The sequence below is a fragment of the Podarcis erhardii genome, assembly GCF_964252035.2.
Source record: "Podarcis erhardii genome assembly, chromosome: 9".
Lineage (NCBI taxonomy): Eukaryota > Metazoa > Chordata > Lepidosauria > Squamata > Lacertidae > Podarcis > Podarcis erhardii.
The window spans coordinates 30,908,292-30,934,106 of NC_138512.1; the positions used below are offsets into that span (position 1 = coordinate 30,908,292).

Sequence of the window (25,815 nt, forward strand, 5' to 3'; positions counted from 1 at the left end):
CACTATTTGTGGGCAGGGTTATTAAAGTTTCTGGCCATGATGCAATGGACATATATAGACAGTACAAAGATTTGAATGTACTCAAGTGCATTTTTGTGTGCTCTTGATTAGACCTAACACATATCCTCACAATTCTCTCATCAGAAGGAATTTTCTCTTTTTATGGAAAGCTCATACTTAAAATTAGAAATTGCCATAGCACTTTCATTTTGTGTTTGAGTTCTTCTCCAGCTCATATTTCAAGCTGATCCAGAGAATTCTTTCCCCTCAGCCGGGGCTTTTTTGTAGCTGGAACTCAGTTCTGACACCTCTCAGGTGGATGCCATCGTCATTGTAAGAGAACAAGGGAGGCATTCATGGTAAGTTCTGGCACCTGCCCAGCACTGCTCTCACCTATACTGAGCAACACCTTCCCCTCTTTACATTCCTTCTTGATTTTGTTTTTAGCTCTGACACTGGGGAAAAAGTAAGCACAGCAGTTTCTCCCACCCCTTTGCCTTCTTTTGGTGCCTGGTGCTGCCACAAAAGCAGGATGGATGCTAAGGGTAGGAAGGAGAAAAATCTCAATCCCTCTCCATGGAGCCATAGTTCCAAGGTAAACTTGTTAACAGATGGTTGAAGAAAGTGGTTGGAGGCCAGTGAGTGGGTTGCAGAGTTTTAGCTTGAGGGGAGGCAGGCAGGAGTACAATTAAATGCTTAAGGATAGGATCAGAGAAGGATTGGTCTATGCCCTTGACTAGATGCACTACAGAGTTTGATTTAATTCAAATTGTCTCTGAATAGTCTAAGCAATTTCCCAGTTGGGAGAAAACCAGATTGATATGTACTAATTCAAGGAAAACTAGGGAAGGAGAAGTATTCACCTATCACTAGCCAGAACTCATGCATTTTTCAATCCATCAGATGTTCTGCCCCAATTTAGTTACAAATTAAAAAGTGCTTGTTTGTAACTTCTGAAGCTACCCAAAGCAAACAGGCTGAAACTCTGCCATGGGAAAGTTGCACCAGCATCTGTGTCATGCATCATGCACCAGTGTTCCAAACTCATGCACATTGAGTTGCCTGGCTGCAAGTAACAATAATAATTATGCTTTTATTCTGAAGTATTTAAGTCCTTGTCCAGGAGGTTGGTTCTCAGAGTGGTAATAAACAACAACAAATTTCTTATACCTCACCCATCTGACTGGTTTACCCCAGTCACTCTGTGTGGCTTCCAACAAAATATAAAGGAACAAAACAAAGTTCTTATACAGGAACACCATACTAATATAATTGAAACACATTAAAGCCGGTGTAAAACAACTTGAAATGGAAAGATGAATTCAAATGTAGGAGACAGCTGGGAGTGGTGTTGAAGGGTCATGGCGGAGTTATGGGAACAAACTCTGAAAGCATCTACAGAATAACCAAATCTCTACAAAATTTAAACAAAGGATAAATTGCAGCAGATATAAACTGGCTGGGTACACCAGAGTAGGCAGAAGGCCCTGTGCTACTAAAGGCAGAGTTGCCTGTCAATCTAAGGTATATCAGTGGAGGGAGGGATTCCCATCTCTGTATATCACAGATGGGAAAACCAGGTGCACACAACATACAATGAGCTCAAATATGAGGTGAAATTTGAACCAGGGATTTCATGGCTTACAGCTCACAATGCTAGCAACTACCCCTTACAACTTCTCTCAATAGAGGCCAAACTTAAAGAATAATATTTTTCAGTAGATTTTTCAAGGTTAACTTCTTTCCAACCTAATTATCAAACCATAATGGAAAACTCAAGTAGTGTTCAAAGTGTATGTCCTTGGATCTTCTTTGAGATTGCAACAAAATCCGGTTTTTAAGTAGCTATTGAAATGCTCTTTTCTGCAATTATGACTCCACTACAATGCTTAAGTAATAAAAGTGAATCTATGCTTAAGTCAAGGACTTTATTCTCAATTTCTTTGTGAGTAAGTGGAGCAGGGAATTATTTGGTGTTTTGCAAGGAGGCCTCTAGCATGCTGCTAGTGGTACTTCACCGAAATAAAAAAAACAAAAACACAAAAACAATGGTGCCCATCATTGAGAAATACATAGTGAGTAAGTACGTGAAGCACTTGTTTTTCTGCACAGCAAAAATATCATCCTTTTACATGTTGCAAACTAATCAATATAGTAGAAGTGGAACGGTAATGTCAGAGCCATACAAATGAAGTGTCAGATGCATGTTCTTACAAGAATAATTCAAAAGCTGACATTGAAAGGGAAAGAATGAAGTAACCATTAGTGTTATGTGTATATCTGCCACCCACATCTTTTGCTAGTCCCTATGGAATTCTTTTAACTTCACTCAACATTTCTTCGCTCATTCTTCCAAGCAAAAAGTTCAACATTTGACTTCATTTCACTCTAAGTGAAATTCTATTGAAAATGTAGTCCCACTGCACAGGCAACTTCTTCACTACCCCACAAATCCTAATGTGAATATGAAAGGCAGGTGACAGTCTTGGCACACCTTCATTATAATTTTCTGTGGGTTCAAAACAGGAGACTTCCCCTATAGTTTTGTTAATCTTGGTGAAGCTCTTTCTCCATTCCCCCAAATTCCTTAGATGTTTCACTGAGGTGGCAACCTCCAAGATTAACTCCAAAGTTCACCTTAGCTAAAATTTGATGGCCACTCTGATAACAACAAACTGACGATTTCCTGTTGGAATAGATTTGGATTGTCCAGTACAGCAGCGTTCACACTCTCACAAACCACACAATCTGAAAAGAATAGAATGACGCTCTCATCAGGCCTAACCAGCATGGCCAACAGGCAGAGATGATGGGTGTTTCTGGATAGTTCAGTCTTAGACAGTTAGCTCTGTTCTATTACAAATAGGAATGCAAACTTCCAAGCTTCCAGTGCCACAAGTGCCTAAACAATTGGCCTTGGCATCTGGTTTCCTAAAGAGGGTCACTTTTTCCTATTTAGTTAGTTCCTAGTTGAAGCCAGCAGCCACTCACTGGGGGAGGGGCAGGCTTCCATTTAAATTTCTGTAATTCCCAGGTATCTTTGAACCCGGAAACCTTACAATCAAGTATGGCCTGGAAGAAAGGAAATTAGGAAGATAAGGAGAACAGAAACTCTCTTCTCTTCCTGGCAGTTGTGTTCTCTTTCTTCCAAGCGGACTTTTAAGTTTTGCGCGCGCGCACACCCACCCACCCACCCACCCACATTACACCCTGGTCATAATCGTTAGCTATTGCCCTTTGGTAAGCATGTAGAGTAATCATGTGCTAATCACAAAATTCACTATTAGTAAATGATATTTTGTGGTATAATTAATGTACTGAGAGGACATTAATCTGTGGTAATCTGCCATCTTCAAATTCCTAAAACCAGTATTATTGCATTGGTCTGGGCAATTATTCCAAACTTTTCTTATGTCCAGTTCATTAACAGTTACTTTTCAGCAGGTAGAAAGAATGGCAGATGGGTGCCAACGTTCCATTCAAAAGCATAAACTGCAACACACTCCACCTCTGTCTCAAGAAAGAGTATGGATTTCTAGTGTATTAATGTCATAATGTTATTCCATACTCAGTCTATCTTGACTATATATGTCAGAGACATACTTCACAACACTTAACACTTTAACACATAAAAGTATTAACTCATACATGGTACCTTTGCTGCTCCACCTTTTCAGATGAGAAAATCCCTAGTCCAATTACATTACAAAAGGGAGCTATTTAACTTACTGAATTTCCCTAATGACTCTTGGGAGCAATGATCATATGGCTCTCGAAAATACACCAAGTTCTCCTGGTAATTTCAGTTGCATTAATATCCACTCTCACATGCTGTCCTGAGCTCTTGTGTGGTCCTGCTGTGGGCAATTAAAAAGTTGCCATGTTCTACCCAAGAGATCCGTGCTTTTTAGTGGTAATAATGAAATGTATTTATTTACACAATAATCTTTGGCATGTATTTTCAAGTCTAAGCATAAAATAATTTCCAGACAACCCAGCTGTCATTTGCTTCATTTTATACATAAGGAAAATGTTTTGAGAAAAACACATAAGTGATTACCCAATATGAAAACACATACGGTAACTAGCAGATTAAAGACAAAATCTGTGTATTTATTAGGCTGAAATTCAAAGATCTTCCTCTTGTGGTAGCTGACTACTGCTCGTGGAAGAGCCATTTCCCACAATTAAACAGCCTCTGTTTGAATTCTGCACAAAATAAAGCCTTTTCCAGATATTTTGTTTAGCCTACATAAACTAAGGTTACCAGATTTTTTTCAATGAATCCGGGGACACTTTATATAAATAAATAAATTGTGTGTGTGTGTGTGTGTGTGTGTGTGTGTGTGTGTGTAAAGTTATTTTAAAAAATTAAGAAGTAATATCTTCTCTTCTGTGGTCACCTCTGTTGCTTGGCCTTCCTCTGGGTCCCAGCCTGCTTTCTTGGAGCACTAGCCATGTTTCCACTCCCTCCCTCTCCCACCTTGCACTGCGATCCCTTACAGACTTACTCAGGAGTAAGCGTTAGCAGAAACCCCTTCCTTCTGCTGCTGCCCTGCCCACCTGTGGGTGTCTCCTGCACAGGCATCAGCCGAGTTTGAGAATATGACTGTGGGATGATCACAGAATCACAGATTTGGAAAGGACCTCTGAGGGACATCTAGGCCAACCCCCTGCAATGGAGGTACCTCAACAAGAGCAGCCACAATTTAAAAGAACATAAGGCTTCCCTGCTCCATTTACACCTATTGTGACACAGAAGATACCCCCCCAAGCCCCATCCCACCAATCTCTCCCTTTTTATCAAAGGGAAGGGGAGGGAGGCAAGCAAGCAGAGGTAGCCTCTTTTAATTTTTTTAAAGGTTCGTTTTAATTTTTTTAAGGTTCATTCTTTAATAAGAAGGGAACAGGAAAGCTCTTTAGGGGGAACAAACATAAACACCCCCAAAATAAACATAAAACATTCCTCCCCTTTTATTTTTTGCTAGTGTAGCAGCAGCACATAATGATGTATAGGGTTGGGGAACCAAATGTGTGAAAAGACAAAGGGAGAATTTGGAAGAGTTTTATGGGTAAGGAGAGAAAAATGGGGAGACAGACAATAACACAGAGAGGAGGGAGGGAGGGAAGGCAGTCCAATATAGCTCACAAACATGCAGAATGGAGCAAATGAGGCAAGACAATTCCCCCCCCCCTAACTTTGAAGCAACAGCTTCTGTCTGGGAGAGCGAAGGGAAGGCTCAAGGCAGCATCCTGCTTTCTGCCAGCTTGGTAGCTCAGCTCACAAGCAGGCAGAGTGCAGCAAAGGGGGCTTTAAAGGCATGAAAAGGTCTCCTTCTTCCTCATGAGAGACAGGGTAGCTTGCAGAGATGTCATGCAGGGAGGCTTCTTCCCTACACCTCAGCTCAGCAGGTCCAAAGAGCAGCCTTGCCTCTCTGGCTCAAGCAAGCAAGCAGGAGGAGCAGGGCTGTTTGCAGAGCTGACAGAGAGGGAGGTTTCTTTTTGAATGTCAGCTGATAGGTGGGAGAGTTGCAGCAAAGCCCAGCTGCACTTCCCTCTCCTGAGGAGACCCTCTCTGGAGCTGTAGTGGATGATTGCTTCAGGCTCTGGGGAGGGTCTGGAAGTGCCCAGGCATATGATTAATCCAGGGACATTACTTTAAATCCGAGGACATTCTGGAGATGGATTTTGTCTGGGGACAGACTGGTAAATCCGGGGGCTGTCCCCGGGAACCGGGGACATCTGGTAACCGTAACATAAACTAATGCAGATACAAAGTAGTGGCAAAGGTGATGGTGAATCAGGTATAGACTTCAGGGCTGATGGCAGAGAGCCTGGCTACCTGCACAGGAGTGCAAGAATGGAGCGTGGAAGCAAATGTAAGCACTTGCTGACATTGGGTGCTGGCTGAGAGCCACAAAGCAGAGTCTCCTCTAAATCACTGCTGAAGCAACGTCTTCCTGGGGGTGGGGTGAGAATGAAACCCAGCAAAGCCAAATTCTGCTAATTAATAAATACTAAGTCAGGACTGCATCCTCTGGTGCTATGAAATGAATTTTCAAACATCCATCATATGCTTAACTCTTTTCTCACTGACTGACTGAAAAGTATTCTCATTGATTTAAGATCCAGGCCATGGCAACTTCCTTTAAAAATCATATCCTATGTGCATAGTCAGAGGGGGAAAATCTTTCCTCTAACTTCCACAGCACAGGCATACACTCAGGAGGTCACTTGTGTCAGAACCACAGGAGGTAGCACTTTGAGGCAGGGACAGATATGAGGTGGTACAAGCTTAGAATCTTTAAGCATTTATACTGCCTGACCTGCTGACCTGGTGCTATGCATAGACTATTCCTGCCTGGGGCAGGAGTAATCTGCCCTGGGGGTTAGGTCTGGATCTACTGTCAGATGTCATATGTGCTTCTCTGACAGTATTATTTTGCATCCATTTCAGGACAAATAGTAATAGAATTTAAATTATTCTCTCTAAGAAGTAAGTGGTATGTATTTAATAATTTCATTTTGCAGAATTGTACCCTAAAAGCCATTAACATCCAAATGCATATGATAAACACAATATGAATTTGTACAGGATCACCTATTACTTACTGTAAACCATTAAGCCAGAGTGAGGTTTTGTGGACAATCTATAAGCAATTGATATAATACTGTATAGCAAAGCAGCCACAGAAATTACCACCAGTTTCAATCACTTGTAATATTAATAACTTTAACTAGTACTAAACCACCACACAACTTCTTCTTTTTCTTTTTAAAGTGATGCATGGGTTCTGCGTGACACTCATTTACATGCTCTCATCATATAATTTAAAGTGTATGTTTAAATTACATATTAAAGAGATATAAATGGCACAATTAACTCATATGTTGAAAATGAGTTAAATTAAATGAATTTCCAAGCAATGGTCAACTATTTAAAACAGGAAGTGCCAGAATAGGGCAGAGAAAATGATAAGCTTAATTTACATTTGTGTGTTTGTGTGCATAATTTTTTCCAACTTATTTCAAAGGAATAGGAACTGTAGCCTCCTGGCAATCACTAATGTATTGTTTGTATTCTGAGTTGAGATTATCCACTAGGGTGCTACACTGAAGTTGCCTATGCTATTTTGACACGGCAACCAGATGCTCCAATTTTGCTTGACTGACTTTAAGCTGAGCCAGAATGCCTTAAAGCAACACTGAAAGGGGAAGGGTTCCATGAACAATTAACACACTCTGGTGTCAAAAGAAGTGTTTCAAACACCTAGTACTGGTACTGAAATGACCTTTTGTCAAGAGGTGGCCTTTTGCTGACACTCTGCAAGTTATGATTTAATGCAAGAGACAGGTAGCTCGAATCAGACAAGAGTTAATTCTATTTCACAAGTACTAAGTGCAATATAGGAGTGCCACTAACATGCAACATAAACCAATCGAAAAGTATATATTTCTGCTGAATGTACATCCAGAATATATTGACTTGCTCATTTAATTGGTCTGTGTGTATAAAACTGACAACAGTACAGTGAGAAATACTGTCTCGATGAAGCAACTTCTGCTATGTGGTATCGGGCTCTAGGGTTCATTACTTATCTGAGTTCTGTCTGAACAAATTAATTAATAGGTTAATTCTGTTTGTTTTCTCAAACTTTTGATCACAAGGGAAATTGTTTTATTGTTTTAGCTGCTCCCTGCTGTGCTGTTTGGTACAGTTTTAATACATCTATTTTTGTATTATTTTAACGTTATTTATATGTAAGCCATCTTGAACATTAATTGATGCAAAGGCAATGGATAAATCTTTTAAAACGAATAGTATCCATCCATGTGCACCTGGGCTGTGAGTTTCCTCAAGGAATTCAGTGCTACAAATTGTACAGGACACTCATCCCTAAAAATTAAGTTAGTACTTAATATGATATACATTAGGTGGTCTAGCTGACTGCAATAACAACATATTTGTTTTTGCAAAGTGTGGCTGTATGCATGCATTCCTTTCTTCAATAAGACAGGCAATTTAAGATAGCAAAAAAGAAAAGTGTTATGCAAGGCAATTGGGTGGGAGGGGAGAAACATATTAAAGTGTGGGGGAAATGAGTAGAATTGATCTAGAGCAGGAAAAGTCTTATGGCAGATTTCTGCCATCAGTTAATACAGGGGTGGGAACTGTGCCTGCCATATGTTTTGGACTCCAAATCCCATTAACCCTTGCATGGGTGGGGTGCAGGGATGATGGGAACCAGAGTCCAGCAATATCCTGGTGCCCCTTGCCTGACTTAACATTTTATCTTATTAACAAAAGTATTAGGAATAATGATACATATCAATATAACATCATTTCATAATTACAAAGGGTTGTATTCAATGGCAGCTTTATCTTAGGAGAACAGGCTTCTGTTTGTTCAAACTGGAACACCGCCATAGGAAGCCATGGGTTCATCCTAGATTCAAGCATCACCAAAACATCATCCTTTTCCTAGATTTGACAACATTGCAGTCTTTGTTTTCCCATTGTGCTGCACTTTGTTAGCTATTGCTTGAAAAGACAGAGAACCTCAGAGTACAATGACATCACATCATATGCTTTGTATTACAGTGGTACCTCGCGTTACATACGCTTCAGGTTACAGACGCTTCAGGTTACAGACTCTGCTAACCCAGAAATAGTACCTCGGGTTAAGAACTGTGCTTCAGGATGAGAACAGAAATCGTACTCTGGCGGCCCGGCAGCAGCGGGAGGCCTCATTAGCTAAAATGGTGCTTCAGGTTAAGAACAGTTTCAGGTTAAGTACTTAACCTGAGGTACCACTGTATTAAAAGAAATGTTACTGAGCACCAGATAAGCATTAGGCTGAGCTGTAGTTTTCTGCAGCTGCCATGCGTTCTCTATAACATCTGTTTCCAGTCAAAGTAAACAGTATTGTCCTGCAATCCTAAACATGTTTACTCATAAGTGACTCTCATTTATTTCAATGGGAGTTACTTCCCTGTAAGCTTATGCTTGCATCTTCGAATAATAAACAGTGTTATGACTTTGTAGTCAGGTTGAATAATATTCATATCAGCTATCTATGGAACCAGCTTGCATAAAAATCTATTTGGAATAAGTATTTTGAAAATGTCTCCAAGACAGGTTCAGACACATAAAAGCCAGCAATCCATTTCAGAATAGAGCTCAGATGTGAAATGTTATAGTTTTCTGACTTATTTAACATAACCAGTTTCCACCTGAAACATGAAATATACTCTTGTGTATTTGTGTGTGTTCAGAATAGGATTATATTTTCCTAATATTATTATTCTTCATATACATTTGCACTCTGCCACAAAACCACTTTACTGTGACTCTCTAACTCTAAAGACTCTGAAGTAGGAATGGATAAACGAGTCCTAATCCAATCTGTGTTTCCTGCACATGAGTAGATCATCAAGTCCAACCCTGGTTCATGTGGATTTTTAAAAAGGGAATATCCTTAAAACTCTGCATGCTTTTAACAAATTTAAATTGTTTTTGGAGAACTTATGAGGGTTTCCCTGGTTATTTATTTATTTTTAAAAAACTGTTATTAATCCAGAATATATGTCCAATATTCACTGTTGTTTCAGAGTAAAAGCAATATATAATTGATCTCTCCACCTCACCACAATTTGCATTGTGTTTCCTTTGCGTGGAAATGAATGGGGTTGAAGAATGTAATTTATTATGGAAAATTCCATCACAGGTCACAGTGACACAAATAATGCAGTTTTTGTTGGAAGCTGAACTGCAGCAGAATGAAAACAGCAATGCATGTGATCAACACAGGTCGGAACAGAAATGATGTCTTCTTACATCCCTACCTGGATGATGATATGGAGAAAATGATGGCATGTACTTTTTTTGGGGGGGGGGGAAATCCATATATTTTTCTCAAAGTAGCTGAAAATGCCTTCCTTTAAAAAACAACAACAACAGAGAAGTTCTCAGGCCACCTTGAACTAATGTAAATTGGAACAAACCATGCTTTGGAACAGTGCATATACCTGCAATTTAATCCACTGGTCTGTGCTTTGATCAGAGCATGATCTGTCAGATGTAGATTGGAGAGGGGGTTCACTCCAAATTGTGGATTGAACCAAAATTCTTCCCCATTCCTATTCTGAAGAGGTATGCCACAAATCTAGACACTGGCTAATGTTTTGTCACCAATTTCTTTAATTAAAAATATTTTTGTTTATGCCCTTAATAAAATGATACAGCACTGTTGTAACTCAGTGTGGTGTAAGATCATATTGATGCCTAAAAGGGTGGATTAATTTATATAAAAGATCAAGAAAGTAAGTTGTTTCTGGGTTATTGGCCTCTTAATCTTGTATATTAATTCAGGTAATGTACCACTACCACTATCTTCTATTTAATTATTTTTATTTATGTACCATTAAGCCCAGTTTTCATTACTTTTATTGTGGAAAGGGGATAAGTCCATTGTATTGGCGCAGCATTGTCATCTCATTTGCAATTCTCAAAAGACCCCTTTTCTTCCTGGAGAAATCAAATGACATAATCTCTGGCACTCTTTAGAAACCTTCTTTTTTATTTCTTTAATTAGGAGTTTTCACTAGGACCTCCTCCTTGAACTCTTAGCATTTTAATACACTTCTGCCTCACTAACCCGGCTGATGGTTTCAGAGTTTGTGCAGCACACATTCCTGATCTGCAAGAAAGCTGCTTTCTTCCAGGACTTTTCATATTCTGCCCTAATCCCTTGGTAATTACAAAGGCTCTCTCTGCAACAATAAGCAAGTCTGAGAGGAATTTCTGTTGCCGTCCTTCTCACAGAAAAACTCTGCTTGAGCATCCCAGTTAAATTTTCTTCCCAGGAGTCTCAGACTCAGAATACAAGCCTGCAAAATGCCAAAAGAGAGGCACTCAAAGGTTATCATGGAAACCTGGGTTGTGACAAAACTTTGGTTAAACAGGAGTGAGAAAAGAACGTCTCCTGACAAAAAATTGTTCAGTCAGGACGGGGTTAAATTCCAATTCTAAAAGCTTTGCCACAAAGATGACAGCGCTTCAAAACATTTATTTAATGGCCGGCAGGGCTCTTTTGTAACCTTTTCTGTATTGGTTTATATATAATAGTGTTATTTGGTACATTTACCTCAGGAGTGGGAAAACATTTTCAGCTTGAAGGCCGCATCCCCTTCTGGGCAACCTTTCAAAGGTCACATGCCAGAATAGTAGGTGGGGCTAAAAGCAAAAGTAGGTGGAGCAACAAATTTAAATTTTACCTCAGCACAGTAGTCTAGTTTCTATTCACACACTCTTCTTTATCCTCCATCTGGGCAGGCAAGAGCCATTATCAGAGTTCAAGGATACATTCCCGCCAACCAAAAACATTTGGGGAGTCCTTGATCTTGGGTGGGGGAGAGTAGAGAGGTCAGAGAGACCAGCAGCTCTGTATTCTTCTCCTGCACCTGAGGGTCCTCACGCTTGCATGAGGTGTGTGTGACCTAGTTAAATGGGTGGAGAGATTCTGCTTCAAAAAGCCCACAGACAAACAGCTAGGTAATTTTTAAAAGAAGACATCTGAAGGCAGCCCTGCTCAGGGAAGTTTTTAGTGTATGATGTTGTGTTTTTGTTTTTCACAATTTTTGGTTGGAAGCTGCCCAGAGTGTCTGGGACAACCCAGTCAGATGGGTGGCATATAAATAATATATTATTGATTATTGATTGTTATTATTACATGACATACACACACATGTAAAAAGCCTTCATTTCCTTTCTAAATATGGATGATAGCGTGTACCTTTCTTTGAAAGGAAGGGCAACAGAAGGTGCCATAATTATATTTTTATGGGTATTTCAGGAGTGGGCAATGGTTTCCCCCCTCAAGGTATACATTCCTTTGTGAACAAGCTGGCACTGGGCTAGGGATGCTCAAGAAATTTGATTTCTGTGAATTTTCATGCAAGGGGACCTGATCCACAATGACTAGCTCTAACATGCAAATAAACATGTGAGTATCCTTCATATTTCTCACTTCTCTAAATTTAGCAAAATAGCTTTTGGCTTAAAAAATATACAAAATTCCCGAAACAATGTATAATAAAAAACATTTCAGATGCAATTCTATGGTCTATGAGGGTGGAAGAACCACCAAGAGCCTCTCCCCCATATCTATTCGGTAACGGAATATGGCTGAATAAATAAATAAATAAATAGTCCAGTAGCACCCTAGAGACCAACTACATTTGTTCTTGGTAGAAGCTTTCATGTGTATGCACACTTCTTCAGATACCTCTGGCATGCACACGAAAGCTTATATGAAGAACAAACTTACCGGTAGTTGGTCTCTAGGGTGCTACTGGACAATTTTTTAATTTTTTTATATATTTCAACTGTGTCAGACCAACACGCCTACCACCTGAATCTAGAATACGGCTGGAACTTTTTAAAAAATAAAATGCTGGTACATGTGATAACAGGACAGTATGGATTTAGGGATGAGCATATGAGAAATTGACACGGACTAGCATGATCTGCCCTCCCTGCCCTAAATATTACCACCCAGTCAGCATTACTCTTAAGAATCTGGGTGCTTTCTAAGACTTTTCTTTCTCTGCTCAGGCAAGAAGCGATGACCCCCTCAATTCCAGAAAAGGGGAAGGCTTGAAAGCCAGGATTAGGTGCATGTTCTCAAATGGCTGTTGTCTCTCTTCTTGGGAAGGCTTCAGAAAGACCGAGAAGTTGGTCACAGACATCTCTCTCCACTCCAGCCACCACACTCAGTGGCTTCTGTCTGAAAAATGGCATTCTTCAAGAAGAAAAAGAAAAAAGGTGCAATGCGGGGCCTAGAGTGACAAAACTGTTCATAAACCATCTCTTTCTATCTATCCACCAACAAGGAATATGTTACACTTGGAGGGGAGCAGAGGTCACATTCAGGAAGACTGTGAGCTGCACAGTGGATTGTCCACCTCCGGTTACACCTTCCAATACCAGGTAAAATATAAAACACAAATCATGAGCCAACAGTGTGACGCGGCAGCTAAAAAAGCCAATGCAATTCTGGGCTGCATCAATAGGAGTATAGCATCTAGATCAAGGGAAGTAATAGTGCCACTGTATTCTGCTCTGGTCAGACCTCACCTGGAGTACTGTGTCCAGTTCTGGGCACCACAGTTCAAGAAGGACACTGACAAACTGGAACGTGTCCAGAGGAGGGCAACCAAAATGGTCAAAGGCCTGGAAACGATGCCTTATGAGGAACAGCTAAGGGAGCTGGGCATGTTTAGCCTGGAGAAGAGGAGGTTAAGGGGTGATATGATAGCCATGTTCAAATATATAAAAGGATGTCACATAGAGGAGGGAGAAAGGTTGTTTTCTGCTGCTCCAGAGAAGCGGACACGGAGCAATGGTTCCAAACTACAAGAAAGAAGATTCCACCTAAACATTAGGAAGAACTTCCTGACAGTAAGAGCTGTTCGACAGTGGAATTTGCTGCCAAGGAGTGTGGTGGAGTCTCCTTCTTTGGAGGTCTTTAAGCAGAGGCTTGACAACCATATGTCAGGAGTGCTCTGATGGTGTTTCCTGCTTGGCAGGGGGTTGGACTCGATGGCCCTTGTGGTCTCTTCCAACTCTATGATTCTATGATTCTATGAAATCAGTAACACAGACTCACCTTCCCTGTTTGCTAAAATGATTTCTTGTGCTTTTTGTATATTTGGGATAGAAAAGAAATCACTTAATTGGCTTCGACCTGGCTCTTCTCCCTATGTTAATCCCCTTTGGCTGCCTATCTGCAAGGCTAAGTCTCGAAGCATGAAAATCTGAGTTTTTCTATTATCTCTAAACTCAAAACCTCTTATTTTATTTTTAATGTTTTCCCATTTGGGTTACAGATAGAAAGGTCTATCTGTATAGAAAGGTCTGGAAACTTCTGTTTCAGTGTATCTGAAGAAGTGTGCATGCACACGAAAGCTCATACCAAGAACTGACTTAGTTGGTCTTTAAGGTGCTACTGGAAGGAATTTTTTTGTTTTTTCCCATTTGGGGGAATTGATTATCTTTCACCCTCTAGCCGCAAAGAACATTCTAAGGAGTGAAATGATTTTAGAGAGAATTATGTTACTAGGCATGGCCCACTAAATAGGTAACCATTTCCTCCCAATTATATTGTATGCTTGAATTCAACCAATTCTGCCCTACACAATCTGATTAATTTTTAATCTTGGAATTCAAGCAGCCTAAGAACATAGTTCTTCGGCATCTGTGGCCTTGTTGGTGAGAGGGGAAAGGTCAAGCTTATTTAATTGTATACAGTTGTGTTAAGAACTGTGAAATAACCACAGAGAGATACAAACACACACATGATTGCTTCCAACCAATGCAACTAATTGTGGATACATCGGATTCAGGTTAAAACAGCGTACAAATTGTCAAATCACTTCATTTCTCTTATAGTGACTAGGCTGCTTCTTCTAATTTGCTGTGCTCTTGTGAAGCAGGAATCTGAAACCTTAGGGGAGGAAAGAAAACATACAAATGCTATTACAGTACACATTTCTAAGCAGCAGGAAGTCTGTAGTAAGTGTCAAATTGATCAGGATTTTACTCTCCATATAAACAACTGCTATCAAGTGTACCATGGGAAAAGGTCAGGCATTCATCTATGCTATAATATTTTTACCAATTTAGACTTAGACAAGACTTGATGGGGAATAAATTATTGAAAACTTTAAAGTAGCTTTAAAAGTAGAACAGCCTTCTACTCTTACATCCTTTCCAAGGAACTTGGATTTGCCAATGTACATAAAAATATGATAGGCAAGCTTGAGAAAGATCCGCCGACATTCTGGAAGAAGTGTATTGACAGCATATATACATTATAAACCTCAATATGCTAAAGTACCTATGCATATAAAACCACATGTAAGTAAGGAAGCGTGGATACTTGATTGCTATGAATAATGTGTAGCTGTTCAGCTTAATAAATTACAGGTTTGTAGAGGCGGGCAAGACCAGAGCTCATTTTGCCCTACGTCTTATTCAGAAGTGTGAACATCCACTTATCAGTCCCCCGAATATCAGCCTGTTGAGTTTACGTTACAACACAATACAAGCAAAATGTAGCTTTATTGCAGAAAGGCCATTGCAGACCAGTTACACAGTGTAGGTAAAGGTTTACAATAATATAATCGAAGGTGAGTAGTAGCATATGTAATGGAGCATAGAATAAATGGTTAAGGTGCTGTAAATGTGGAGAGTTCAGAAATGCAGGATTTCACTTCCAATAAGAAACTGCCATCTAATGTAGTTATGTTGTTATTAAATCACCCTATTGTATGGTGCACTCTTAGCATTGTAATTAAGCATAGAGTGGTAAACGACATTGATACATCTTAAGAACACTCCAAAGGAGCATGATGCATTAAATCCTTTATAATCCACATGCATTAAGGTCCCAGGATATCATTTACACCAACTTGTTTAAACACTTAGAAAAATAAATGCACACAAATTGCACACGTTTCAACAATTACAGTGAAATAAGAGGCTTCTATGCATTACTGATGTGAAAACTTGCCTTTCCAAAACAATATCTGTCACTAAAAGTACCTGGAGGTTTACTCAATATTTATATGTTTAAATTCCTCATTATGATTTAAGGAAGAATGATAAGCCATAAACTTGTTTAAAAAATAATTGTATCCACTCAGAATGAATGAATCTGGTGATCAGTGATGTCAAAAAGACACTTCCACTTGCTACCATAAAAAGGTTACAGCTGAATGCCACATCATCTGCATTGCTTTTACACCATCACTTTAAAGTAGGAATGGGGAATCTGTGACCCTCCAGATTTTGCTAGGTCCCAACTCTCATCATCCCTGAGCACTGACCACACTGGCTGGGGCTGATGAGAATTGGTGCCCAAGAACATATGGATGACCATAGCTTCCTTTTACCTTCTTTACAGAATACAAGAGTGCTCTACCCTAGGACATTGCAACCTAAAAGTCAACACTGCAAAATTATCAAAGTAGAGGGAAGTGGATCCAGGGATAAACACTGAAAAAATATGTGATTGTTTTAGACAAATTTATTTAAGCTTGGTCACAGGCTAAATTGCAGTGGGGCATGGGACAAGAACTAGGGGTTAGGGACCAAACAAGGTAGCTATTGAGAAGGGATCTGAAGTAAGGAAGTTTGTAATTCATGTTGATAAAGAATTCTTAGCGTAGAGAAGAAATCAAAGGATATGTGTTATCAACATATGGTTAATTTTCTAATATTTTTGACTCAGACTTTATAGATATGTTTTTAACTCTGTTACACACACACACAGAGAGAGAGAGAGAGAGAGAGAGAGAGAGAGAGAGAGAGAGAAGGTGTTCCTGATTTATTTATTTTTGGTCAACTTACATACAGCTCTTTCAGTTAATTCCACTTGTGTGAACCTTTAAACCTTATAGTTGTCAGGACTCAAAACTGCATTATATACTAAACCTGGCATCCTGTTCACTTGCTGAATGTTACCACCAAATGCTGTTCAAAGGCGGGAATTAAATGTTCTAGTGATGGCTTGCTTTTTTTGGTTTTTGTTTGTCTTAGGAGGTCGGTTTCCTGGTGGTCTCTACCACAGAATCACCTTACTACTACTATTTGTGCTGTGCCTTCAGTTGCTAACCTGCTGCTTTTGAATAGGTGGTGCCAAATTGCGTCAGGTTCTGTTCCCTTGCAACATTTCCTGATTCAAATTAGGGATTGCATCCTGCCTCCACAGCTTGCTCTCTCTTGCATAAGCAAGAAACATCTTTATCTTGGAAAAGGGGGAAGCCTCAACAAAGCATGCAGACTTACTAGCCAGTTGAATATTGATTAAACATTGGGGAAAACATCTTAATGGTAAGAATAGTTTGGTAATGGAACCAATGACTTAATGCGGTGGTGGGTTCTCTCCAGTGGAAGGTTTTGAAGCAGAGGCTCAACCGCCATGTTGGGGCTATCTAGATCTGAATTTCCTGTACCAAGCAGAGAGTTAGACTAGATCGCTTCCAACTCGATCATTTTACACCTGCCCACTATATCTCTTTCATTTCCTTCCACTGTCACTTCTTCCCTGTGCTGGCTGAAGAAAGTGGCTTATATATCCATGTGTTTCAGATGGAAGCAAAACAGCCCCTTCCTTTATCACCAGGCTGTGGGCACTTTGCTAGCTTCTACCAGCTGGAAGAATATGGTAGGAATGGGTGGTAGGAATGGGGGAGGAAGTTTGATTATTGCAGTGGACCAACTGAATCTGATGCTCCTGAACTTGCTTGCAGAATGATTCACTTCTCCAGAAGTCCCCCCCCCCACCTCCAAGCTTTGGACTAACTACTATTTCTTTCAGCTTCCACTGGCATGGTCAGTAAGCAAGGATAATTGGAGCTGCAAGTATATGCTTGGGGAAGACCTTCTTAGTAACTAAAGAGAATATATACAGACACAGCATAAACATGGGGTACTTAGCATTGCTAAAGCAAAGACTATACCCCAACAACAAGCTTGATGCAACACTCGCCAGTAGTATGAATATGCAAAGGATTCTACACATTTACAATTTCTAGTCTGCTAAGTAACATGAATTCAGCCAAACAAATATTAAATAGAAAGGTTATGAGAATAATAGAGGTCTTTGCCTAAGGCACATTTCTAACTCACATTAATATGAATGAAAGTTAACCATGGGCCAGAAGAGAAAGAATACATTGCTGTGTGTGTATGGAGTCTCTGAATATTTCATTTAAATATATATTTTTTAAAAAACGTCTAGTTTATCAGAACAAAGACTTCAGATTCTGTTTTAGAATTACTGAGGCGCAAGATAGGACCAGGAAAGTTCACCCGGCCATGTATATTTTACTGCAAACATGTCATTTTAGACATCTTTCAAAGCAGTATGTGAATATGAAAAGCAATCCTACTGAGGTATTCTTTGCAACTCCTCATTGACATATTCATGCAATGTAAAATCAATCAAAAACTGAGGAAGCATTTTACGGAAGTGGGGTGGGGGTGGGGAGATGGCTCCAAAAAAGCCATCTCCAGGATTTAAAGTGTATAAAATATCAGTGGAAGCTGGCTTTTCTCTCTTTAAAATCTCAGCTTTAGATGAAAATTGAAACAAATATTGATTTTTTTATTACAAAATCCTTAACTATTAATGGAACATTTCCCATGCCATGCTGATGGATCCAAATTAGTGTACCAATTCTTTATAATCAAAATAACATAAAATACACAAGGACTTTTTCTTCTGTGCTGCTAGGAAAAGGTTAAATCTAAACTGGATAAGGTCTGAGTCAAATGTGGAACAGTACAAATCTGCCAAAAATCTAATGTCATATTTCTAGAAATGTAATATTTTGCCTTCTTGCATGTAAGAGTTTGCATGCCAGCTTTGCACTTTAGCCAGGATTATAATATTAACATAATGTGAGTTCTGGGGTGCAAAATATTTTGTCATAGAATTGTAGAGTTGGGAGGGACCATGAGGATCATCTAATCCAACCCCCTGCAGTGCAGGAATTTTTTGCCCAACATGGGAAATTGTCACTTCTCCATAATGAGGAGTCTTAATTCTAACTTCATGTCAAACAAACGTTTTTCCTTCCACATACACAGCAGCAGTGGGAGACCTTTTTTTGTGGTGCAATTACATGCAACTAGGAAAGTGTGTGTGAATACTGGTAGTCTGTTGGCAGAGTTGATTGCGCCAGTCATTCCAATCTGATTATCACTCTACCTCCCAGAACAGTTTTGGTTGGTTTGGAAAGACACACATGATCAGCCCTGTCCACATAGCTAGAATATTTGTATACACTTCATTGTTTGATTATATTTTCTTCATGATTGACTATTATGAAAGCTAGCCTTGAGGTTGCTTTTGGGAATCAAAAGCAAGATAAATGGTTTTAAAACAAAACAAACATGTTCCTGGAGGTGAAGTGAAAGAGTGCTTATGTGGAAAGTCTGTGAATCTGGGATATAAGATTGTGTTAAGGAAAGTAATTTTAAAAGAATTATGTATACTTTGAACATTGTTTGCAATTGTTGTTTTAAAGACTGCCTATTTTAAACTAATAAGTAACCAGCATGTTTTAAATTTCCACAATACAGTCAATATTTTATAGTACAGTCATGGCAACAGGAGTTAACTATCTGCTTGGTTGCATAATGTTTCATATAAGCATTTAAAAGTATGTGTTCGTAAAAAATCTAAGGAGGAATACTATGAATATTTCCCCCCCCCTTTTCTTTCTGTCTAGGTATAGTACACTGTAAACCCCAGTGTAACAAACTTTATAGCTTACCATATCAAAGTTTATCAAAGTTTACTTTCTTTATCATTTACTACTGTATTGGATCTAGCAATATTTTGGCAGCCTAAAATTACACTAGTCTGACCTTGACATTAGTATTCAACAGCACTGATGGAAGAATGACAGCTTCTCCATCCTAGTGGGTGATTTTGCAAGCTTTTACCTTCATGACTATGGAGTTTCTGTCAAACGTGCTTCCAGCTGAATGATCACATTCTTTTGAATTATGAAGTGGCTGCAAACTGTGCTAATTAGGTCCATATTGATGTCACTCATAAGGATTAAACAGCCTTAATAGCCTTAAAGTTATATAAATATGTCTAATCTTAATACACCATTATCTCTTGCTTGTATTTCATTTAGGAACACAATTAAATAGCTCAGAAAATGTATGCTCAGAGGTTTAAATTTGATTTTTTTTTTAAAAAAAAGGCTATTGAAGGAGAGATACTTTTTTAAAAAAACTTGCATAAGTAACAAATAACAGTATTATTAACATTGAGAATTATTAATAATAGTTTAAATAGAATAAAGGCCAATGTATCTAATCAGCTACCATATATGATATTGTTCGTGGGGTTTAATTTTTTTGATGTAGAAGTTCGGGGGGTGTGGTGCATGTATTGGCGGGGAAATATTTTCATGTATTCTTTCATGCCTTGGTTTCCTCTGTTTGATCCCTAAAAACCATTCATGAAGGCAAGTGGGCAGAAGAGGACCTTCCATCACCTCCTCCCCACTACAGCTCCTTTGGCTCCTGAAAAACCATACCTGAGAGTTGGAGGAACCCACAGAAGGTGCCTAACAGATTTTGGCAATTCACCCCTTCCCACAAGCTTCCCCATACAACAACCCACCGTGTTCAAGATGGTCCCCTGATCCTCAGGAGAAGCTTTTTGACGGCACAGGGATTTCAGATGGGAGGAAAGGTGAGAAAGTCTTATCTCACTTCAATGAGCATTGCTTAGGGTCCAACTGCTTCCCTGCCACTGCACTGACACCATTTTTCACAGCATGATCCCAGAGAATTTAAATAAGATGCATCATCAAAATCCAATGAAAAATAGGCTAACATTTTCTATCTTTCTCAATAGATGTTGGCTAAACCTCAGAAGTTTAAAACTGGAATGTATCAAAAATATGTATTATTGCTCATTCTATGACCCATTCAAATTGTGTCCAGGGCTAAGGGACCATATGTTATGCTTTGAAGCCAAGAGGAATTGAGTGGTTCAGAACATTTTTGTGTAAGTAAGGAGCATGCAAATATCACACGGTTTGTTCAACATACCCAGATCCAAAACATTTTTGTCAGTCAACCACTAGATAGCTTTCTATAGGATTCTTCCTACAAAGGTATTTGCTTTAAATGTATTATATATTGTGTTTGCTGCTGGATAGGATCCTACATTAAAGTGTTGCCACAAATAATTTAGCACAGTTGGTAGTTCATAGCTGAAAATGATAACAATATATACTATACTTTTCACTGTAAAGAGAAACCAAGGCAAATATTATCCCAACCAATGTTTGTCACCCAGACACAGGAAGCAGGGCAAGACAGCAGTCACAAGGTTTAAAGGTTAGGGTATGCTCTATTTAGAGCAAAGGGGTGTCTACTCAATTCTGATCAGCTGGCTACTCTAGGCATTTAAAGCTACCAGTGCTCTAGTGACTCCATCTGAAATAGAAATGAATGATGAAATGGTCACACCTTTCCTACAGTGATTCTAAGACACCCTTGCTGGTAAGAACGTCATGCAGCAATTTTGGTAAAGATAAATAAACCTTTTACCATGAATGTATTTAATGGCAAACTGCTTGGTCACATTCATAAAATCAATTTATTATGTAAAATCATGAGATAAAGATCACTATTCCATCTCTAAACCACCTATATCAGCGTAGCCCAGAGGATTCTAAGTTTGGTATGTTTTGGTTTTACTTTCTCCTTTAGGAGATACTTAGCTGCATTTTAGTGTGCACATTATTCCAAATGGCAGCATAATAGAATAATTAATCATTTCTGCACACAAATGTGATCAAGTTCCACTCCCACCCACCCAATGCTACTAGGGCCTTGAGTTCTTGATACAAATAAAATGGAGATGTAAAAGAGACAGTGTAAACAGAAACAGCCACTTGCTCCTCTTCCTTACAATCTTTCTCACACAACTTTAAATCCGGTTTCACTTGAAATTTAGGGATATGTGAAATCCCTTCCAACAACTCTATAACTGAGTTTAAGGTTCAGTTTTCTGCCCCAAATCCAACTGCCCTGAGCATGAAGCCATACTGGGATGAGTAGTGACTGAGTGATCATTAATAAAGTATTAATAAAAGGTCAAGGATGTCAGAAGCCCAACAGTTACCTAGAAACTGAGATGGTGGCTACAGTGTAACTGACAGAGGATCTTGCCCTAGTGACCTGATCCTGGTAATCACTGAAAGTGAGTGTGGCTGGAAACAGCCCACTGAAACAGATCTCATAGCACCCATAGCACACCCAACCAAAGTCAGGACCCTAATTGGTGCCTTCTCCCCAGCTCAAGAAACCAAATGCCTCCCACATAACATCAGCAGTCCAACAACAATTCAAGAGTTTGGAGGGAAACCATGAAGCATAGGAAAAGTGCCCATCTTTAGATGACAGTTGGCTCTCAAGAAATTCCAGCCTCAGTTCACTCCCAACCCTTTTTGATTCTATGCTTCTGTTATTACTGTTTGTCAGATTATTATCCTGCCCTTCCTTCCAAAGGAGCCCAGGGCAGTGAATTTAAAATATCCAGAAAAAAGCATAGGACATGCAATCTAAACACACAACTAAAATAATTCCGTGGTTGAATCCTGTCATCAAAATGCCTGGTCAGAAGGAGGCATCTTACATTGACCCTGAAAGACTTTTGTGGATTGCAAAAGAAGGCTGGAACACAGTTAAAGAAAAATAATATTAATAATAATAATAATTACCACCCTTCATCCGAAGATCACAGGGCAGTTTACACAACAAAAATACAAAAATATCTAGCACAAGAACAAACATAAACAACCCCCCCCCATGTAAAAGGCCATAGATTCTTTAATTAGCCAAAGACCTGGGAGAAGAGGAATGTTTAGCTACCACCCAAGCTTTTCCAAGAGGGGAACCTGGATGTGCTCTCCAGTAATGACTCCACCAGCTCCCATCCCTTTCACCCCATTGCCATGGAAATCACAGGAGTGACAGCTGCCATGGCAACCCTACAGGCTTTGAAGTCCTTCTGCTCCTCCTCAAGTTCTGCTGCTCTTTCTTCTGCACATGCTTTGCAGAAATCTCCCTACTCAGTATCTTTAGTTAAAAGGATCTCAGATAGCAAGGCAGAGAAAGGACTTAGTATGAGACCTTGAAAAGACACAGCCAGGCAGTCAGAATAAACAGCACTGGTCAAGAAGGACCTGTGGTCTCAGCTGGTACAAGCCAGCTTTATATATTCACTACCTGCAGAGACAAATAAAAAAGAGAGAACTGCATCTGTCATGATTTGCTTGAGGACTTCCTGGACAACACTGAACATTTGGCATGCTACGGTTGGAAACAAAATGTTGCACTAGATTAACCTGCATATTTCAAAGAATAGGATTCTCAGAGCTAGAGAGCAGTGAAAAGGAACCTCTCTTAAATATCTCTACTATCCAATTTGATATGAAGAGGGGACTGTTGAAACTGTATTTCTCAGTTGTATAAATTGCAGGCAGAACTTTTGGTTATATCCAGAAGGCTGTAAGCAGGTTTTTCAGAGCCTGAACCTCTATAAAGGTAAAGGTAAAGGGACCCCTGACCCTTAGGTCCAGTCACAGACGACTCTATTAATTAACCACCCACATTAATAGCTAGGAGGCATTGTAATCTAAGACTGGATAGTCTTCAGAATACCTATATGTAGTGGGCACTGTAACCTCAGCTCTTTAAAATCTAGGCATGCAATATAGGATTGGAAACCACTATAGGATTGCAAAAGATATCGAACATAGGACATATGAATCCTACTGCCCACACTCTGCCTCCATCAGGAAACAATAAACATAATTAATGCAGCAATCTCTCATTTTCTAGCATTTTCTTTAAGTGATTGGAAACAGCACCTTGTTAGTCCCCAGTGGTCCTATCATTCTAAAAGTTAACTCTGTAATATTCACTTCAGTTAGGAAGATCTTCCTTACATCACATCAGTCTCTCTTTCAGTTTCAATAATCAGACAGTCTGTTGAGCATGCCAGCCCTGACCAAGTGTGGCTTTAATGTAAATCACAACAAATCTGCAGTTACCAAAGATGGAGTTTTGTATGCACAAGGTTTTTGAAAATAATGGAGTCTTTGTGCTAGAAACAGTTCAAGAAAGAGCAAAGATGGTAAAGAAGAATTCAAGTGCAACCTGTGTTCATCTGTGGCGCAAAAGGCTTGGGCATAGAGGCTTTGGGATTATAGCAGACCTGCCAAAGAATGGTTTGGTGAGAAGAATGGAAATTAAACCTAGCAAAGTTGACCTGAATAGTGAAATATGTGAAAGTGGTTTGTTGAGGAAGAGAACAAGACCTTCTATCCCCAAGCAAAGCCAGAAAAGTTCCACAGAGCCTTTGCAACCTATTCGTACTGATATATGTGGTCCAATTCAACTGATGCCTCATGAGGAAAAACAACAAAATGTGAAAATGACTTTTCTGCTTGTATATGTTGATAACATAATTTTGGTTACTGAAGAACAAATATTGTACCAAAAAAATGAGATTTTTTGAGAATTTACATGCTAGATTAAAATTGATTAATTCAAATTAGGCACATTGAGAAGGGGATTGTTAGAAAAACACTGGGGCCTAATTTGAATAGTAGTTTATAGTACAATCGAACCTCTTCTTACGTCTGTCTCCGCTTGCATCCATTTCACCCAACGTCTGCAGCAAACCAGGAAGTAACTGGAGGGTTTGCCACCAGTCGCGCATGCGCAGAAGCAGCAATCACCACCTGCGCCTCTCCCAGCGACCCGTTTCGACCTCCGGACAGACCTCTGGAACGGATTATGGTTGCAGGTAGAGGTTTCACTGTAGTTTATAGGTGTATATAAACTATATATTGTAATGGCACCACAGTCTCTGCTGTGCCTTGTTCCAAAGGAGACACAAACTCGGGGTAAGCCCTTGGATTCTCGCACTGGGTGGAGATGGGGTGTTGTGTAACACTATTTTAGATGCATGGGATGCATTCTAAACATATATAATATGTATGTGTGTATGTAATGTACTTGTTACACTAGAAAGGTGCAGGCAGAAATTGTCAAGTAACCTTCCAACCCTCTTCTGGTTTTCTCACCCAGCCCAGCTCTCATATCCAAAATGAACTAGGCAGACCAAAGCGAAACACACTAATTTCAGCAAATCTCTCTGACATAAATCTGAAGCGCTCTTTTTAATATATTTATATATAGAGGGTGGGAGTTAATTGTTTGCTTTGATTTCATAATGAACACATCCCATGCATCTTGGGGAACTGTTGCATAATTACTTTCCCCTGCAGAGTGACACCTTTCGCTTATATGGACGTAAATACAATGTATCACCCTCTCATGCGGTGTTGCCGCAGCTAAACAGAAGACAGGCACAGGGAAGCTCACCAAAGCTTTTTTTCCTGGCAGGGGTGTGGGAAGGGGTGTGTGGTGGGTGCGGCCACCCCAGGTGTCACCAGTGAGGGGGGTGACAAAATGACCCAAATATGAGGTTTGTTGTTTATTTTTAAAAAATGGGCTCACGAAACTTTTTAGGTCAGTTCAGAAACGTAATGTAATGCGGCTGGCACTAGGCGCCTGCCCATCGCCTCTCCCTCAGCTGCCCTACAGCTGAGGGGGAGGTTGCGGAGAGGCTCCACGCAGCGCCCCTGCCTTGGCTCACCCCCAGTGGCGGAACTTCATGCTCCAGCACCGGGGGCCGGAGAGCAGGTAGGGGTGGGGCTGGTGCATGTCCCAGGGGTGTGGCGTGCATGCTGGGGGCGTGTCACGTAGCCTGCAGAGTTGTGGCATGCGTCCTGGGGGTGTGGCACGCCGCTTGCAGGGGCGTGGTGCCCAGCGCAGGCAGCGGGGCAGCCGAAATGGAACCTCACTGGGATCGCACTGCCAGGGGCGGTGCGCTCCCCCCGCACCCCTCTTCCTCCACCAGTGCTCGCCCCACCCCGTGGGTGGCTCTTCTTTCTCTTGCTTCATCCCCCTTCATTCCACCCTCTTGCCTGCCTACCATCTTCGCGTTGCTTCCATCTTCCCCCTAGCTGTCCTCCTTCCTTTGCTCTTGGAGTTCTCCCCACTCCCTTCGCTGCTCCCCACCCCCACATCTCTTTGATCTTCTCTCTCCTCACCCATCCCTCTGCAGCACACCCCATCTGGTTTGCTGGAGGAAAGAAGTTGGAGGGCGCCCGCCCTGTCCAGTCAATTGCAGCAAG

The 25,815-nt window shown here is 40.2% G+C and overlaps 1 protein-coding gene and 1 long non-coding RNA gene across 20 annotated transcripts in view; one reads left to right on the plus strand and one right to left on the minus strand.

The window, feature by feature from the left end:
- The window catches only part of TENM3 (teneurin transmembrane protein 3), a 1,299,256-nt gene that overhangs the window by 943,239 nt on the left and 330,202 nt on the right, over positions 1–25,815 (minus strand). The gene's annotated exons all lie outside the window — the stretch shown is intronic.
- Positions 11,509–20,787, plus strand: LOC309349492. The gene is made up of 3 exons (XR_014159964.1): positions 11,509–11,608; positions 12,717–12,991; positions 20,056–20,787. It is a non-coding gene; the product is annotated as an uncharacterized lncRNA (long non-coding RNA).